The following is a 16567-nucleotide window of genomic DNA, read 5'->3' on the forward strand; positions in this document are numbered from 1 at the left end:
ATGTTGAAGATTGGGTGAACAGATCGAACGACTAATGAGGAGGTACTGAACCGAACAAGGAGCACAACTTGACTAAAAAACGTGATTCTTTGGTATGAGGGGTGTTCAAAAGAAAAGGTACGAAACAACACTGTGGGTGTAATTGAAGTCTTTATTCAAAAGCAGTCACCAGACTTCTGAGCACAACTATCCCACTGTTTCACGAGCCGAGGTATTCCTTGTTCCCAGATTTCCTGTGGCTGCGACAGAAGCCATTCCTCCACTGTGTCCTTCAGTTCATCGACCGAATTGAAGCGCATCGCTTTGACAGGATTTTTTAGCCGACCTAACACATGGAAGTCGCAAGGCGACGGATCTGAGCTATAGGCCGGATGCTCAAGCTGCTCCTTCGTGTCTTGGAATATTTTTTTCCGTCAGTGTACGACCTGTGTTGTAGCCCAGTACCCGTTCAGTCTAATAATAGCGTAAGCCATGGTAGTAGCGATATGTGAGCGTATGAAAAATTATGCGCGTCGTAGACGTCGACCTGTTGTATGTTCGCAGGCAAACTGCAAGCCGTGCTAGTCCACCAGGTCACAGTGCGTCGCTACTTGGCTGCGCTATGCTGTTCCCAGCCAACGCGAAACCTACGCGTCTGGAGGTGCTTCCCACCGCTTTCCTCACATACCAAGGCTGTTTATTTCTCGCAACCACTTATCTCGTACGTGAAACTCTGTCTTTCGTTGGAGTCGTTAAAAGCTAGAAATCTCCTGACTACTTTCGTGTCGGGATTATCGGACTATCTACTGTGCTGACACGAGACGGCTTTCCTGGAGATCGAACAACTGCTGGGTAGAAATCATCGTGGTTTCCACAAGTACCAATCTTTTGAAACTAAGCTTGTTCTATTCGTCCGTGAGAACCAGAAAACAGTAGATACCAGACTTCACGTTCATGCCGTGTTTTTGACCTTACGATACATATACTCAAGGTGAGGCGTCTAAAATTTTGACCTGAAAATAGTCCGCCCCCGGTAGCTGAGTGGTCAGCGCGACAGACTGTCAATCCAAAGGGCTGGAGTGCGGCTCTCGCAGCCGAGCGAAGCAGACGTGCGGTGTGCGCTCTCCGCTGTCAGAGAGAGCCCGCGCGCCTTGTTTACTTTCTTCGGCCGACACTAACGTGACGCCGTAGCGCTACAAGACCATGGCAAACCAATACAGAAGATCAACCTTGAAATTCACATTTCGGAACGACTTTACCCGACCAAAGGCGCTCGAAGTCGAACGCTTTTTAAAAGAGGAAGCCAAGATCCCGGCGGCCGACATTGTCGGCATTCACTTTTCGATCGTCAGTAGCACGGTCTATGTAAAGCTCATAAACGAAACTACATGCGACAAGGTGCTTCGTGAGATGAAACAAGAACTCCGCTTCTGCCACGCAGATGGCAATGTTAGCAACGTCGAGGTCGGCCATGCCGCAATGGGACTGCGGACTATCCGCATATTCGAACTTCCATTTGAACTCCCGGCGGCAGAAGTTGTAGCGGCGCTCCGCCCCTACGGCACGGTACACGAACACGTGGCTGAAAAATGGACCCAGTTTAAGACGTATCCAGTACTCAATGGAGTACGCCAAGTGCGCATAGATCTCCAACGACACGTGCCATCCCATCTACAGATAGGAGGATGCCGGGCCATAGTTATTTTTGATGGCCAGCCGAAGACGTGTTCCGGATGCGGCAAAGAAGGACACCCTCGTTCCGAGTGCCTCCAGCGTCGGATCACACAACTCCCACCGAAGGACGTTGCACCACCAGCGGCGAAGACTATTCTACCCGTGACTTACGCGGCGGCGCTCACGACGTTCTCCACACAACAGACACGGCCGACCGCTTCAGCGGTACAATAATCACTTTCCACGGACAAAAACCAGGATGATGCGCCGACCTGGCCAGTGGTGGAAAATAGTACTACGACTCTGGAGCTACCGAACGCGACAGACATTGACGCCGGCAAGATGGCAATTGATTCCCTTATTGTACCGACCGAAGCGTTTGTTCCGGCGGAGCGTGAGTCAGTGCCGTCTTCTGACAATGAAGGCCATGTACGGAAACAGCGATCACCGAAACGCCGAAAGCGCCGTCGTCGGACCGTGTCGGAACACAGCGGTTCGCATTCGGCCGGGGATGAACAACTGACCACTCAAGAAGCCAGCAGCGAAGCTGAGGCTGTTTCCACTGACTCCAACCTTGCAGAACAGACAGAAAAACATGCAGCTTTCGAACATCAGCCCATTGACAGAAATAGTGAGCAGCGGGAAGGTACCAGTGCAGGCAGCGAAGTCGCCCGGTCCCTTACTACCAAACATTCCGAGGCTATGGAACATGAACACACATCCGCGCCCGCTTCGTGGGCCGAGGACGTCGAGACACAAGATCCCGACCCGCGGCCAGCTGAGGCGCTGCCGGATCATGCAGCATAAGCGGCACAAGGAGGACCGCGTATGGCGGGGGTGACATCACTTCCGATGTTCGCTTGTCTCCAACTTCAACATGGATAACCTCGCCCAAACAACGCGTTGCCAGGCTTACCGCCTGGCGACAATGAATATCAACATGATCAGTTCTCCTGTCAAGATCCAACTTTTGAAAGAAACCATACGAGCCATGGGAGTTGACTTTGCTTTCCTACAAGAAGTGAAAACGACTGCAGTCCCGCACTTTTACGGTTATGCCACACATGTGACGCCCGGTAGCCCTGCAGACACCGGAGTGGCAATATTAGTGCGTGAAGGTATTGAAGTTACCGACGTCACGTTTCTTCCCTCCGCGCGAGGAATAGCATTTACGGCACTCAACACCCGATTCATTAATGTTTACGCGCCGTCGGGTACCACAAGACGTCACGACCGCGCCAGATTCTACTCCACAGATGTCGCTCCCCTTTTCCTTGGACGATACGACCACAGCGTCTTCGCCGGCGATTTTAATTGCGTACTTCACCCCAAGGACCAAATCCCACATTACATGCCTTGTCCGGAACTGGGTGCGATGATCCAAGAACTTCACTTGTGCGACACGTGGGGAAAAGTCCACGGTAGCCGCTCTGGCCACACTCATCTTACCAGTCATTCGGCCAGCCGACTTGACCGCATATATGTGTCACAAGATCTCACACAAGGTGTGGTGGACGCCGAATTATGGCCTCAAGCCTATTCCGATCACAGTGCCTATATCTGCAGTATACACCTACGCTCCCAACAAGTCTGGCTCAGCAATGGCTTTTGGAAGCTCAACATAACTCATCTCCAGGAACTGGATTGCCGTCGGCAAGTTGCAGCAACGTGGACTGACTGTGAACGCCGCCACCCTCGATACACCTCGACCATGGAGTGGTGGCTCCTCTGTGCCAAACCAGCAATCCGTAGGACACTTATGCGATATGGCAAGGACGTGACTGCGTGGCATCGACAGACCCTCGATTTTTACTACGCGGCACTCAGGGACCTCGACGCCTTACCCGCTTCCCCGGAGAGACAACATGACCAAAGCAGAATCAAGGCTCACATACTATCATTGACGAAGCGTCGACTAGAAGCTGCAGTAGTCCGCTCGCGACGGCACGACCGAACGGTTGCAGAGGAACCCACTATGCACCACGTTGTGGCGGATAAGCGCCGACAACGCCAACATTTAATCACACAACTCAGGACACACGACGGTCTCTTATGTACGACCCAAGCAACCATAGTAAAGGCGGTGGAGGATCATTTTCGTCATCTTTACAAGGAAGGAACCGTCAATGACGAGGCCACTACTGAAGTGTTACAGCAGGTAACACGTACTATCGACGAGGCTACCGTGAATGCACTAACAGAGGAAATCTCATCGAAGAAGTCGAAGACGCCGTGGACAAAGGTGCGGCCAATAAATCTTCTGGACCTGATGGATTGCCCATAGAATTCTACCGGACTTTCCGTGACATCATGATGCCTCGCTGGGTTATAATGTTCCGCGAACTTATGTCTCCAGACTGTGTTGTGCCGCCAGCGTTTGTAGAAGGTCTCCTCATACCAGTACACAAGCCAGGTGGAGGGCTATCGATTAACGACTATCGGCCGCTTACAATGCTGAACGCCGATTACAAGATTTTCACCAGGATTATGGCGAGCCGTATTAAGACGACTTTGCCGATGATCCTCGCCCCAGAACAGACGTCGCAGGGGGGAGAAGCCAACATACACATGGTCACCGGTGACTGCAGGGACTTAATAGTGATCGCTTCTGCGTGCCGTCTGAGAGCGGCGATCGTCTCCGTCGATTTCAACCGCGCCTTTGATAGAGTGCACCACAACTTCCTCCTACGAGTGATGGACTGTATGGGATTCCCCCCGGGCCTCATCGACCACCCCACGGCGTCTTTGGACCGCAGCCAGCTCACACGGTAGGACGGTAGGACCAGTACCCATTAAGAGGTCTCTACGACAGGGTTGTCCCCTTTCTATCTACCTTTATGCAATCGCACTCGAGCCACTCCTAGGGGGCCTTAACCACCGCCTATCTGGCATCACGCTGCGGGACGTCACCTTTCGCCATAGGACATACGCTGACGACCTGCTACTGCTGGTTCGTTCCAATGACGAAGTTCAAAGCGTACTAACCTGGATTGAGCGATACGGACAGGCCGCAGGCAGTCTTCTGAACATCAACAAGTCGGCGGCGTTGGACATTGGGCGTGGTCTCGGACCGGAAGCCCTCGCTCTCCTTCCACCAGTTTCTGATCTGCGATATTTGGGAATCACGTTCAAGAAAGATGTACGTAAAACAGCTGCAGCAAACTACCGACGGTTATTACAGATCATACGCGCAATGGTGCGACAGAACCTGCTCCGGGACTTGAATCAGCTACAACGTGTTGAATACCTGAACCTCTACGTGGCATCAAAACTCGACAACGTGGCACAGGTCCTCCCACTACCGCTGCAGATAGGTCGCCGGCTTCAGGCGGCCTTCAGTTACTACGTTTCCGCAGGTCATATCTTTAAAGTACGATACGACACTCTTACCCTCCCAGTGCACAAAGGAGGGCTGGGATTGGTCAACGTCAGGGCGAGAGCAGCTGCCCTTTACATGAGCAACATGAGGAAACGATGGAAAAGTCAATATACCTCTCTCACGGGTCGTTTACTACAGGTTCTGATGCCAGCCTCTAACGTCCCGCCGGTGTCGGTTGCGCACGTCGCACCACAGCTCTCCAATGTGTCGACCTTCATTCTTGATTACAGCTATGTCAGCTTGAACCTCTCCGCCACACGTCCACCAAAGGCGAAAGATTTTTATACCAACCTTCTGCGGGCTGTTCACCACAACGTGGTGGAAAACAAGTACCCTACGGTTCACTGGCCAAGAGTGTGGAAAACGATACACCACCACTTTCTGTCATCCACGGTGCGTTCGAAGTGGTATCAGATCGCCAACAAAAAAATATGCCACACGCCAGCGACTTCACACTATTGGACTGGCAGACTCCCCTTATTGCCCAGATTGTCACCTTTTGGACACCGATGAACATCGTTTTACTTGCACATCATCGTCCGGAGTTTGGCGACTAACACAGAAGATATTGGCTTGTTACCTCCGGGTCACACCTGATATGATTGACCCGCAGACCCTACTCTGTCCCGATGAAACTTACTTTCCGGCTGCAAAATATCATGCGCTTACATGGTTCAAAGGACTTACCGTCGCCTACATCTTTAGCGACGGAGAGAAAGAGCAGCTTGATTACTGGTGGTTCCTACAAAATGCTCACAATGCCCTCGAAAGCACACCGAAATACCGTACGCTCTTTGCAAATTATTTACGCAGCGTTTTCGGTAACCCCCCACTCAGCTGGGGAGTGCCAGGCTGTGGTTAATGTGCTGTGCCACATCACACTAACGGCTCAACGTTCTGCCTTGTCAGCCATGACCAAAGGAAGAGACAAGCTGCTGCAAGGATACTGTTTTCCTTGATGCACTAGTGAAGCAGAATGCCTCCGTTGCAGATGCCCTTCAAAGGCGCTATTGGAGATTTCAGATAACGATGGCGAGGCTCCAAGTGGAACCAGTCACATTATTGAAGAACCTTTTAGTTAGAATTACATCACTGGTTTATATTTTTATTTTTTGATTACTCTTTTATGCCACCTTTGTTGTTGTAACACTTACTTGTAACACTTAGTTACTAGAATTCTCATTTGTACACGCAAACAAAAAATAAAAAATAAGGGTTAGCAAAAAAAAAAAAAAGATGGTAGAGCACTTGCCCGCGAAAGGCAAAGGTCCCGAGTAAAAAAAAAAAAAAAAAAAAAAAAAAAAAAGGCCCGGGTTCGATTCCCGCCTGGGTCGGAGATTTTCTCCGCTCGGGGCTGGGTGTCGTGTTGTCCTAATCATCATCATTTCAAGTCGCCGAAGTGGCGTCAAATCGAAAGACTTGCACCAGGCGAACGGTCTACCCGACGGGAGGCCCTTGTCACACGACATCATTTTTATTATTATTACCTGGAAATATATGCGGCAGTCAAATGAAAACGAGCGACCGCTACGGTCGCAGGTTCGAATCCTGCCTCGGGCATGGATGTTTGTGATGTCCTTAGGTTAGTTAGGTTTAATTAGTTCTAAGTTCTAGGCGACTGATGACCTCAGAAATTAAGTCGCATACTGCTCAGAGCCATTTTAGCCAAATGAAAACGAGACAGATAGAAAAAAGCGAGTAGACTCTTTGAGTCAAGACAGCCAATGCCTTCACGGAAAAATATTTGCGGCTGCCTACATAACGATGACTGTACGCAAGCGTTGGAGCTCTTCGTCTGAAGCAAATCGACGTCAACGAACGTCTTTCTTCAGGGCTCAAAATACATGGGAAGAGATCCGAGGTGTATGGAGGATATGTTACGGCTTCCCAGTGAAAGTACTGCAACCTACTCTAAACAACCTTGACAACGTGTGGGCGGACGAACCGGTGGACATGCTTGATTACAATCATGGTTCCGCAGGCAATCGCAGACATTTTTCCATGAAGGCACCGATCGTCTTGTCTCACGGTGTGATAAATGTATTAACAGCTATTGCGACTGGCTTTGAAATATTTAACAGTTTACGTACGTTTTTTCGTCTGTCTCGTTTTCATTTGGCTGCCCCTTACAAAAATTCAAATGGCTCTGAGCACTATGGGACTTAACTTCTGAGGTCATCAGTCCCCTAAAACTTAGAACTACTTAAACCTAACTAACCTAAGGACATCACACATATCCATGTCCCAGGCAGGATTCGAACCTGCGACCGTAGCGGTCGCGCGGTTCCAGACTGTAGCGCCTAGGGCCGCTAGGCCACTACGGCCGGCGCCCCTTACAGTATTTGACACATTACAATAGATGTTATCTCTTTTCGAATAGTGACCAGGGCTCATAAGAGAAAAACCAGTGAGCTTCCGAAACATCATTATTCGTCGATATACAGCCACAAACTTTACTTCTTACCATGCAACTCTGCTACTTTTCACCGGGGATTGCAGACATGTATGGTACAAATTGAGTGATACAGCTCTTTTGTAGTACTGACAAGAAATTACGTAGAAAAAATAAATTGAATATAAGGGTCTTCCTGCAGTTGTTGCAGGTATTTTAACGGTTGACGGCATGGTAGTTAACGCCACTCTCCGACAGGAACGCTGTAAACGTCACGTATCGCTTGACTCGTCGACGGTGGTTTCCGTGAATTGTGGCGTAATCTTCCTGGCGGCGCAACATTTAAATGACTGTAACAACTGCACGAACAGTGTATTTTTTGTGCAGTTTCTTGTGAATCAGACAAAAGAGCTATATCACTAAATTTGTCTCAAAGAGTTCTGTTATTCCAACACAAAACATTAAGAAAACAAAGTTTGTGTATCTACACTGGATAAGAACGAAGCATCGAGAACAGGACGAGAAAGTGAAATGAGACTTGACAGATTGACAGGGTATGTGGCGAAACTTCCAGGCAGATTTAAACTGTGTGCAGCACCGAGACTCGAACTCGGGACCTTTGCCTTTCACGGGCAACTGCCGTACCATCTGAGATACCCAGGCACAAATCAAGCCCCGCCCTCACAGGCAAAGGTCCCGAGTTCGAGTCTCGGTCCGGCACACAGTTTAAATCTGCCAGGAAGTTTCATATCAGCGCACACTCCGCTGCAGAGTGAAAATCTCATTCAGGGTATGTGGTGTTATTTCAGTGATTAAAAAATCAAGTCAAATTAACAAAAGAGCTTCACAGTTTGAACCCACTTACGGGTATGACATTGCAGGGGACCAAATAATTGTTCTCGGTGGGCGCCGCAGATGTGAAGGGTACACATTTTAAGAGCTACGAGCACTGTGAAACACATCTCTTCTACTGAATAAGTACTCATATACGTTAAAATAGGAATTTTAGAACCCATTTTTACTGGGCAATTTTTTCTTGGTTTGATGGATACTGCCATCTCACAAAACATAGAAAGCAAAGAGCTTTGCAGTAGCAGAGATTTGTTACACACTATCGAATATGAAGAAGCGCTCATAGCTCTTATGGTACGCATTTTAGAACCCAAGCTCACTAGACTTTTTCCTTCAAATGTTCGTTCTTGTCATATCCCTGAATATTGACCATTCCTACTAGGACACTCTGTATAGCTTACTTTGTCTGGTAACAACACTAAATACGAACAACACTACTACACTTCGGTGGTGCTTCTACCAGTCACGGAAAAATGGAATTTAAATCATTCTCATATCCGCCGACGATGTGTGTGTTTGTGTGTGTGTGTGTGTGTGTGTGTGTGTGTGTGTGTGTGTGTGTGTGTACGAAGCTACACTGGCATTCGACCATGCCTTCTGCGTGCTTTCCTTTTTAGTAAGTCAGAGTATTTTGTTTATAAATAAAGTCTCGAAAATGGGTCCATCTTTATTTCATTAGTCTTCGAATATTCATTGTCGAGGTAAAAAGAGATAACAAATATTTTTAATAAGTCATATATTATTTGAGAGAAAGTTTTGGCGCGTCATCCAATATCAATGGCATGGCGATAAATCTGTTGCCCTACGAGAGTATTCGAAGACGACGGACCTGTTTGGGATGTAACATCGTTAGAAACTTGTGACGCCATGCAGGGAGGTTTGCGAAGATCGGTGTATTGCGTAAAGATTCGCAACTGACTCTAAACAAAAACAAATGTAATGTAAAGCGCGTGAATGTGTAGACGTAACCATCTGATATAGTTTACTTACAGTCAATTACTGGGAGCTGTCAAAAATTGTCAAGTATCTTGGACTATATAACTGGACTGATTTAATGTGGACCGATCACATAAATGTAGTGGTGCGGGAGGTAAATGCTAGACGTTGGTATTTTGGAAGAATCCTAAGGAACTGTAATCCACACAGAAGAGAAATCATAACGAGCCCCGCTTTCGATCTATCCTTCTGTTGTTCGTCAGTCTTGGACCCTTACGGAAGAGATATAAAAGATAGAAAGAAGGGCTGACGGTTCATGAAGGATTTGTTCAGTTAGCGGGAGAGTGTCACAGAGATTCTCAATAGACTGTAATGGGAGACCCTACGGGAAAGGTGTGTACAATGCGGAAAGCCTTACGCACAAAATATCAAGGGTCCACGTCCCAAACCAGGTCGAGAGACGTATTACTTCATCATACAATGAGAAATTCGGGCTTATACATAGGAATATCGGGAAAAATTCGTCCTGTGTACCATTCACTGGTAGAGTAGCAAGTGATAAAATGTCGCTAAACTAAGAACCTTCCAGCAAAAACCGTACAGTGCCTTGCTAACTACAGATAAAGGTGTAAACGAAGATGCATCGGGCAGCCAGTCGGCATGCATTCACGTTGCAAAAGTAATCTAGCACGACAGACGCTACTAGGGATTCTCAGTCGCTGAAGTACAGTGGATGGACAAGAATGCGGAAACACCAAAGTCACGTCCCATTACCATGATAATAGGGTATAGAAAATCCAAAACAGCTTCCAGTCGTCTCAGAATGGATAAATACAGGTGCTTTGCGATTTTCAAGAGTATCTTATCCCGTTGTTCCTAGGAAATAGTGGCAAGTTCAGGTAACGATGACGCAGATGGACAGCCATCACGTATCCTTCTATCCAAAGTAGACCACAAAGGCTCAATTCTATTGAAACCTGGTGCCTATGTTTACCTGGGGGGATGCGACAATTCATCATCGTTCTCACAAAACCAGTCCTGAACGATGGGCCCTGCTATCTTGGAACACAGTAACACCACTGGGGTGCAAAAACTGTACCATGGCACGGACGTGATGAGCCAAAATAGTCGCATAATCGTTGGCAGTAATGCGACCATGTTTCACCCCTGGGACTTAAACTCGTCCATAACTTGGAAACAGTGTGAAACAAGACTCATACGAACAAACGAATGTCTTCCATTGCTCAACAGTCCAGGTTTTAGGGATTCGGCTCACCATTTTCCTGTTACGGGCATTTGCATCTACGATAAGTAGTTCTGGAATTCCACCTCGCCCCCAGTTTCTTGCTTATGGAGTTCCATTCGAGTTTTGGTGCTGACAGGGTTCGAGAATGCGACATTCAGTTCGGCAGCCACTTCTGCAGCTTTTCTTCTTTATTTACAGTCCGTCAAGATCACCCAGCACACACTTTCATTCGCGTTGCGACGTAGCGGATGATGTTTTTGCGCTCTACATGCTACATAAATCTTCGATATGGTGCCTCTTGAATCACCAAACACTGTGACTGCCTCGGTTACGGAAGCAGCCACCATACGAGCATCAACGATTTTCCATTATTAGAATTCACTTAGCTCAAATTTAATGCAGTCAAGAGAACACTGTTCTGGCCACGACTGACACTTGCAACGTATTCGGAACGTTACACAGGAACCATTCGTGGTCAAAAACAACAGCGTAGCCCGCAGACAGGGTTAGCGTCTGCATTTGTGTTCGAGCACGCACTTCTCGCAGTGATTCCATATTTTTGTCCACCTCTACATATAACACTCTTATCAGGTATAAACTCAAATTCCATAAAGGAAATATCCGTTCTTATGCACAATATAACTGCCAAGAAGGATATAATTCATCACAGCATTGTCTTTAGCGGTTCTTTATTATACTTTATAAAAGCGGAGATGGGCTGTGTCATTTTGTTTTGAATTCTGTAACAGCCTGCTATGGTACTGTAGCGCAGAGATTTACGTGTGTACCAGGAATGTAGACATAAACCGGTAAACAAACTAAAAACTGAAGAAGTTTCAAATCGGCGCACTCCGCTGCAGAGTGGAAATTCCCCTAGTCTGGGGCTAACAAGGAGAAGATGTACCGTACTGGCGGAAGTACGGTTGTGAGGGTGGTTTGTGAGTCGTGCATGACTATCTCACTCGGTAGAGTACTTGCTTTGCCTGTGAAAAGCAAATGTCGCATAAAGTGAAAGTTATTTCTGGAAAATAAAAAAAATATTACGTAACTTTATTTTTTATGGTTCCTGCCTCAATTGGTAAAAACGAAATCCTTATAGGATCACTTTATTTTCCGTCTGTGGGTCCGTCTGTCTGTCCGATTGTTGAAAACTTTTTGCTCAGGAACTGATATAGACATCAATTGGAAATTTATGTCGCATAGTAAGGTCCATCGTTAATGTTGGTGTAAAAAAATGTAACCTTCTAAGCCAACGTAATCAAAAGATACGTCCGTTTACATCACACATTTTGATACTCCCAAACTCACTCATCAAAACATATTGTGTACTTCCCGTTGGACTAGAATCATAAAATCTGGCAAGAACCAAGGTCTCCCAGTACAAATTCTCAATTTGTAATTATGTCACACAAAACATTTTTTTTTCATAACTGATCCGACTTTCTGTCTGTCCGACTCTTAAGAACCCTTTTTCTCAGGAAAAGGTGGACGTATCTAGTTGAAATTAATGTCACATGCTGTGGCATATGGTCGCTTGGCAGTGCAAGACGTTTAACCTTCTAAGTCAATGCAATCAAAAGATACAGCCATTTATGTCACACATTTTGATACTCGCAAACTCGCTCATCAAAACCTACGTATATGGTACTTCTCATGACATAGATAAAGAAATTTGTCAAGGAGAAAGATTTCACAGTGCAAATAAGGGAAAAAGTTAGAAAATTGTTAATTTGCAGTTATATCACAAGTTGTTTTCTTTTTTAAATCCGACTGTGTCTGTCTGTCTGTCCGTTTGTCCGCCTGCATCTGTTAAGACCCCTTTTCCTCAGCAATGGGTAGACATATACGTTGCCTATATCGATATCGATAACAGGCAAAATTCGTGTAGATTCTCGATTTCCACGACGGATGAACTATGTATGTACGTAATTAAGTTTTTACGGAACCCTCGGTTCGCGAGTCGTACTTCCACTTATCTTGATTTTTATTTTTCTATTTTATGACTAAAACTTTGACTGCCCGTCGTACGTCAAATGGAGTGACAAGGAGCGTGTTCCATGATAAGAAGGAAAGGCAGATTACGATGTAAAGTCCCATCATTGGTATGCTCATTTGAGATTCCTCAGTGAGAGATAAGGAGGCGAATGGTAATTGGCTGTTGACTACTGAAACGGACAGTCCCATTAATAGCCTGAAGTGATGAAGTAAAGAGATGGAAAACCCAGATGTGAATGCCTTAACAGTGATATAAACGCTGCTCATCTTTAATAGCACTAAGTCACTACTTTAGATACGTTCAGTGTGGTATCTGGAGATTTTCTCATACACTGGAGGAGAATACGCCTTGATTTATCAAATGTCATGATAAGGAATGGAACGGAAAGACAGTAAAGTAGAAGAACAGTGCGTCCCGTCAAGGACAGTGAGCACTGGTAGAAGACTAGAATAACTCAACGAACTGAATAGAAAAGACAATGAAAACTCTAAAAAACCAAGGTCTACTACTAACCAGCATGTGTTAAAAAATATGCCATTACCTTTATGGCCAAGTCCTTAGTCAAGGCGCCTTGACCATGTCTTCCTCCATCATGTTGACGATGTTACGTATTTGGGACATCTGAAATAAGAAAGCTTTAAATGCATGTTGCTGTGTGTAAGTATGGTGCGACGGGGGCGCATGTAGATAAACTTCGAGCCGACATGTAACGCCATTCCTCCGACGAGGAATAAAGTGTGCTACACCTTTGCTCCAGGAGACAAAGCGTGTTGGAGGCCAATGGCGCAAAATGTAGTAATCAAGACAACCTCGCCTTGAGAGTAGCTCCGTTAGTCACTCCATATGCGCAGCGACAGTCACAAAATAATATTCACACAGCTGTCACACGGAGAAAGCTGCTTGTGTCTGCGGTGTAGATTATTTCTGAGAATTTGTCACGGCACTCGGGTGAAACAACGCCCCTGAGAGTTTTTCATCTCCAAAAGAAAGCGAGACAAGCAAACAAACATCCACTTCCCCTGAAGTAAACGCTCGAAAAGGCTGTTGTCTTTAATATAAGAGCAATTTGCGTCGTAGTGAGCGTGGCGCATGAATAAAATATCGCGTTGGAGGCAAAATGGCTTGTCTGACGGCGTAATATGTTAAACAGACAACACTTGCAATAACGTGAGACGCGCTGAAACAGTCGCGGCTCGTAAGTGCGCATCTGAAGACAGGCTCTACGCAACATAATAGCAGACAGTCACTCTCCCCACAACAGTCCTACTTGCTGTAGCTCCTAGCAACAGGCTTGCGTGCGATCGCTGAATTTCTGGACGGAATTCGGCTATACACTACGACATAATGCGTCATAAGATGAAAAAGCTAGTTAGATTCGCTTGCAGCTGTAGCAATGCTTCAGTGCAGTACTACACCGACATTCATCTGGCTTGGAGCAACTAAAGAATAAAACTACACTACAGCAAAATAACTCTTGTGTATTCGACAGTTTAAAATATTATGGCCTGCATTTGGAATCAGTATCGAAGCATGGATGACGCTGGTACACTACAAAACGAAATTTATTTATTAACTACGCATAGGCCTGTACTTCACAACGGAAGTTAAAGAAGGGCTTTTGCACACCGTTGCTTTCTAGGCTTCCGTGCCTCAGCCGATAGAAACGGAACACTTATAGAAACACTTCGTCAATAAATTCGCTTTTCCTAGCCAAGAAGTCAAAAATAAATGAAATCTATCGAAAGAAGTAAAGTAATTTCGTTAAGTTTTTAATACACAAAGCGAAACGAGTAATTCCGTACATCCTAATTAGGTAAACTCAATGTCAGTTTGTATTCGTCAAGATAAGATTGTGGCGCTTAATTCTGTCACTGAAGTGAACTTCCGAAAATACTTCGGCCACTGAGGTAAAAAAAAAAGTAAGAGCGCCTTTTATTAATTCTTTGGTGTAGTACGCCATCACTAAGGTAAACATCCTAACTACTTAACTGAACAGACTCTTAAAACTTTAAATTACGCTATCTCTTTTTCGTGTTCCGATTTTGATGAAATAAAAATTACGATGTCTTTGTTTTCGTGATTCGAGTTTGATGAAATAAAGCCTATATGTTGCCCCAAGCTTCGCTCAACCTACCTGTGAAAACATAATGAAAATTCGTGCGATAGTTTTGGAGATCAGTCTGTTGCAGCAGACAAACAGACACGACGGTTTTGCAGTTTTATGGTTCCCACCGATAGACAGGGACAATAATAAAAGCCTCTGATGCTGCATTTCACTTTACAGATTTTTTGTTATACACTGCATAAATAAAGCTGTTTAAAAACACTGTGCAATTATTCATACTATAAGAACTTATAATTTCTAATGTTGTAAATGTTATAATTAGAAAACGTACGTTGAAGCGTTGACGTGAATCTTGTGCGTTTCACAGCAGAATGATACATGAAATACAAAAAGAAATTTTTGTCAGAAGATCACTGCACCTGTTGCTGATTGTATGAAGTACACTGTGATTCGATAAGCATAAATAATTAGAAAAATTTTTGCCTTTGTATAATAATATATAAGACCTTCCGATCTGCAGATTGTGAAGGAAGAATCAGGAAATGAAGATGAAAAACGAGATTTTATCCTAGGTTCAGAGGTAAATAAGGCATTGGGAGAACTTAAAAACAACAATGCGTCAGGTGTAGATGACATTCCGGCAGAAATCTTAAAATCGCAGAAAATAAACAGACGCTCACTCAAATGCTAAATGACCTGAATAAAGCCTGTGCAGCATATGGAATGAACATTAATAACAAGAAAACCAAAAGCATGGTCATAGGCCTAAAGAAAAGAAAAGTGAAAATTAAGTTAGGGTCAGAAATCATAGAACAGGTAAGAGCATTCAAGTATTTGGGAAGTTGGATTAAAGAAGACATGGATTGCCAACAAGATATCAAAGTGAGAATGGCTCTGGCGAAAGAGGCATTTCAAAAGCAGGGCAGACTCCTAACTAATTGTTTAAACAAGAAATTACGGAGGTGACTGGTTAAGTGCTCAGTACGGAGCGAGGCCTTGTGTGGAGCAGAAACACGGACTTTGAGAAAGCAGGACGAGAGGAGATCTGAAACCTGCGAAATGTGGATATGGCGTAGAATGGAGAACATCAACTGGACTGATAAAGTTGGGAATGAAGAAGTGCTGAGGAGATTTGGAGAAGAACGGAGGATGCTGCTGACAGTGAAGAATAGCAAACTAAACTGGGTATGCCTCAATCTAAGAAGAGGATGCCTTCTAGTAGAGGCAATTGTAGGTTTCGTTCAGGGAAAGAGAGGGAAGGGCAGAAGAAGGTTCCAGATGCTGGATGATGTCAGCAAGCCAGAGGGAGGGTACCAAAGAATGAAAAGGAACGCAGAAGACAGAGAAGCATGGAGGGCTATGCAGTCAAAACCTGCCGCAAGACAGACAACCCAATGATGATGATGATGATGATGATGATGATAATTTCCTTACACCGTTTCCTCGCAGAGTACCGTTCGAGTGGAAAAATTGTGCCAGTAACAGAAATAAATATGTGACTAGTTACCCATAGGATTAACGAAGTAATTGTCTTCAGAATAACTGGTTAATCTTATAATATAAAAAAACACCTACTCATACAAAAGGATAAGATAAGATACGAGTTCCCTTAAATACATATTCAAAAAAATTCTTTCGATAAAAACAAATTGCTACCGCACATGGAAAAAGCCTACGTTATGGAAGCTAAAAGAGATAATATGTGAAGTACTGTACGTGAGATACACACAACAATTGGCATATGCGTTATACAACACTCCTTACACAAGAAATTCCGAAAAGTAGTGTTGTTGTGATATAACACTGCGACGCGAGGTTATTCGTAAAAACACCTTTGCCGGCCGCGGTGGCCGTGTGGTTCTAGGCACTTCAGTCCGGAACCGCGTGACTGCTACAGTCGCAGATTCGAATCCTGCCTCGGGCATGGATGTGTGTGATGTCCTTAGGTTAGTTAGGTTTAAGTAGTTCTAAGTTCTAGGGGACTGATGACCTCAGATGTGCAGTCCCATAGTGCTCAGAGCCATTTGAACCTATTTTGAAAAACACCT

General features: G+C 45.3%; 1 protein-coding gene across 2 annotated transcripts in view; it reads left to right on the forward strand.

Annotated features, from left to right (window-relative positions):
• The window catches only part of LOC126419254 (protein spaetzle 5), a 341611-nt gene that overhangs the window by 112362 nt on the left and 212682 nt on the right, over positions 1 to 16567 (forward strand). The window lies entirely within an intron of this gene.

Source organism: Schistocerca serialis, chromosome 9 (genome assembly GCF_023864345.2).
Source record: "Schistocerca serialis cubense isolate TAMUIC-IGC-003099 chromosome 9, iqSchSeri2.2, whole genome shotgun sequence".
Classification (NCBI taxonomy): Eukaryota; Metazoa; Arthropoda; class Insecta; order Orthoptera; family Acrididae; genus Schistocerca; species Schistocerca serialis.